Raw genomic sequence first — 3855 nt, 5'->3', positions numbered from 1 at the left:
CTGTAATGAGATAAACAAGGACTGGTTGATTGTGGAGTCCAGGAGAATATAAGAGTATCAGAAGTGAACTTAATATCACTAGAAACAGGAGCAGCTAAAACATCTGAAATTAAAAATAACATGTAATGTCACAAGACATTGCATTACAGGACATATACGCACCTGCAATTATTATAGAACAACCAAATGGTGCAGTACCAATTATATCACATAGAATAGTATAGTTATTAATGGCCAGTACAGGACTGAATGATATATTAGACCTCATAGGATCAGCACTGGAAGTAAGGATAGTTTTAAAATAAGTACCAATGATTCTTGGTGTAGAAACATCTGTTCCTTCAGCATATGCAGTTCCACCATCTGGAGCATTTGTACTATTACGAATTCTCAATCTCAATAAATCATCACTTAAACCAGTTCCATTTTCCCCACTACACATATAAGACACTGGTTGGGAGAGACATAGAGGTGAATTGGTACATCCAGTAAATATTGTTGTACTACCAGTACCTAAAAATTGTTTGATTACTTAGATCTACATCATTGCAGGCTATTGACTATTATGAACTTACTGTTTAAAGATAGAGCTAGAAGAATGCATAGGAGATAAATCTTAGCATGCATTCTCATCTCCATAGCGCGCTATAGTGCTAGCGCTAGCGTTAAAACTGGAATAAAGGCGTGGTTTTCTAGAGCTTCGAGCTTTCGCAAGTAAAATTAATTATATAGAAAGCTGCATTTTGTCTCCTTGTCCTCCTGTGCCTTCTTCTGTCAGTGAATGGTAAGCTAAATCTATAGCCTAAGGCTTAGATGTAATCAAACAATTTCTAGGTACATCTATGACACTGTTTGTTGGATGTACCAGCTCACCTCTGTGCCTCTCTGAACCAGTGTCTTATATGTGTAGTGGGGAGAATGGAGCTGGCCTTGATGATGATGTATTAAGATGGGGTATACGTGATAGTAGTAGATCTAATAATGATAATATACCAAATGGTACAACTGCATATGTTGAAAGAACAAATGTTTCTACACCAAGAATCATTGGCACTTATTTTGAAACTATCCTTACTTCCAGTGCTGATCCTATGCGGTCTAATATATCATTCAGTCCTGTACTGGCCATTAATAATTATACTATTCTATGTGATATAATTGGTACTACACCATTTGGTTGTTCTATAATAATTGCAGGTGCGTATACGTCCTGTAATGTAATGTCTTTGTTATTTTTAATTTCAGATGTTTAAGCTGCTCCTGTTTCTAATGATATTAAGTTCACTTCTGATACTCTTATATTCTCCTGGACTCCACAATCAACCAGTCCTTGTTTATCTCATTACAGTGTTAATGTTACTAGTATTGAATATACTATCAATACTACTAATACTAGTCTGAGTTTACCAGTACATTCAACTAATGATACAGAATATTCTATTAATGTAGTAGCTGTTGATACTGGTGGTAGATATATGGATCCTACCAGTAAAATAACATTTATAGCCGATGGTAAGTACATTAATGATTATGAATTTATTAATAACTGAATAGTTCCTGGATCTGTAACTGACTTGTTCATTAATCAGACCGGTCTCAGTATTTATGTATCATGGAATGAAGTAACTTAAACAATCAATCTACTTATGATTATGTTTTTTTGTATAGCCAGATACTCCAATGCCTCTTCCTCTATTAAACTATATCATATATTTTAATGTCACTGATCTTTATACTACTATAACAATACCAGCTCCTGCCACTACATACATGTACAATATACCTGATGTTACAGTAGGATCAATATATACTGTTGGAGTGGCTGCTGTTAATGTATTAGGAACTGGTCCTACTGCATCAGCTACAATAAGTTAGTTGTAATAATTTACTATAACTATCTCTGCTAATAGCTGAAGTGTCTTTGACTCAGCATTATTCTTATTATGTCTACTACTTTCTTCACTGTAGGCATCATTTGTACTTTTGTTCCTACTATTACATCTTTTTCTGTGACTGCATCTACTGTTACCAATAGTGGTGGTAAGTTTATGTTACTTAAATCTACATGATGATATCAATAATAGTTAAAAGCACAAGTGAAGCAACACAATCCACATCAATGACATCTGCATCAATGAGCCCTAGTATGTGTTATAACTAAACATTTCCCTGATTTTTCAGTTTTGTGAAAATTTTGATGATAGTCAACAAAAATTAATTTGTAAAAATGAGGTATCAGAAATTTTGCCATGGCATTTTTAGTATGCCCTTTAACATTTATTGGTTGGTCTAATATAGCTGGAAGCATTACTTTCTTTCAGGAAATGGCAAAAATACACAAGGACAATGGTTGTTTATGCTGGGGCTGGGCATACAGCTGTTGCTTATTATGCTTGCCTGGTATGCAATATCTTTTGTTATTTTAGTCATACATGTACATTTTATTGCCATCTTCTAACTTTAAACCACTTCAAGAAGTAGAATGCATAATCATTAACACAATATAATCTTGTGTAGCTATGAAAAACTGAGTAGTGGCCATTCATGGTGACTCCAAGTGCATGTTTTGACTCTTCATGACTTCACTAGATATATAGATATGCAATTATGCATACACAACTTGTACATGAAATAAAAATGATACTATTGATAATACTTAGTTTTATACATGTTATAATTAATAATTGTTATTCCTCTGTTTGTATATGGACATTAGAGCTATGACTATCAATAAATGAATGAACTTGTACACTAAACTCTTTCATATAATGATCAAACTAAAATAATAGCAAGAGAGAGGGGAAATGAAGGAAGAGGGTATAGGGAGAAAGAAAGATAAATAAATAAAAAAGGAATAAAATTTCCCTTTTTAAATTTACATTATTAATTGAGTCTTGCTCTTTAAAATGTAAAAATGGTTTTATATAAAGAGCAGAATGACCTATAAGCAAAATAATAATAATCACATTTATTGTTATAAATAATAATAAAAGAAAATAGTAAATTAAGGCTATGAAAATTTAACCAATTTTAGCAACGAACAAATCATAAAGTCAAGCCAAAATTTGAACAATTCAAAATATTTCTCACAACAAAAAAATTGTGACAAGAACAAGCTCAAACTTTCTACATATATACACTGGACAAAATGTATTATTAATAATAATGAATATAAAAATGACTCATACCATATCTACCCAGCAAAAAAATCTTACTAAGATCTTGTATTATCTGATCAGATAAAGTAAGGTGAGATAAGAATTAAGAACAACCTTATAAGATCTTATTTGGATCAATCTTAGCTACTATATACAGGCATGATCTTACTTAAGATCTTACATGACTTATCTTACAATATCACTGATAAGATGTATATGCCTGATCTTACTTAAGATCTTACATGAATTATCTTACAATATCATTGATAAGATGTATAGGCCTGATCTTACTTAAGATCTTACATGACTTATCTTACAATATCATTGATAAGATGTACAGGCCTGATCTTACTTAAGATCTTACATGACTTATCTTACAATATCACTGATAAGATGTATATGCCTGATCTTACTTAAGATCTTACATGAATTATCTTACAATATCATTGATAAGATGTACAGGCCTGATCTTACTTAAGATCTTACATGAATTATCTTACAATATCATTGATAAGATGTACAGGCCTGATCTTACTTAAGATCTTACATGACTTATCTTACAATATCACTGATAAGATGTATATGCCTGATCTTACTTAAGATCTTACATGAATTATCTTACGCTTCACATCATTTTAAGTCATACAAGATCTTGAAAGATCTTACAAGTTGTGTGATGTCACAGGAAGTAGTTGAC

At 31.9% G+C, this 3855-nt stretch overlaps 1 long non-coding RNA gene across 1 annotated transcript; it reads right to left on the bottom strand.

Moving 5' to 3' along the window:
- Positions 1 to 2569: 2569 nt before the first annotated feature.
- On the bottom strand, positions 2570 to 2940 carry LOC109587926 (uncharacterized). Its single transcript, XR_002187876.1, has 2 exons — positions 2880 to 2940; positions 2570 to 2777 (listed from the first exon to the last, which is right to left on the bottom strand). It is a non-coding gene; the product is annotated as an uncharacterized LOC109587926 (long non-coding RNA).
- Positions 2941 to 3855: the final 915 nt, after the last annotated feature.

Source organism: Amphimedon queenslandica, unplaced genomic scaffold, assembly GCF_000090795.2.
Source record: "Amphimedon queenslandica unplaced genomic scaffold, v1.1 AMPQUscaffold_12382, whole genome shotgun sequence".
Lineage (NCBI taxonomy): Eukaryota > Metazoa > Porifera > Demospongiae > Haplosclerida > Niphatidae > Amphimedon > Amphimedon queenslandica.
This window is presented reverse-complemented; position numbering and strand designations above follow the sequence as displayed.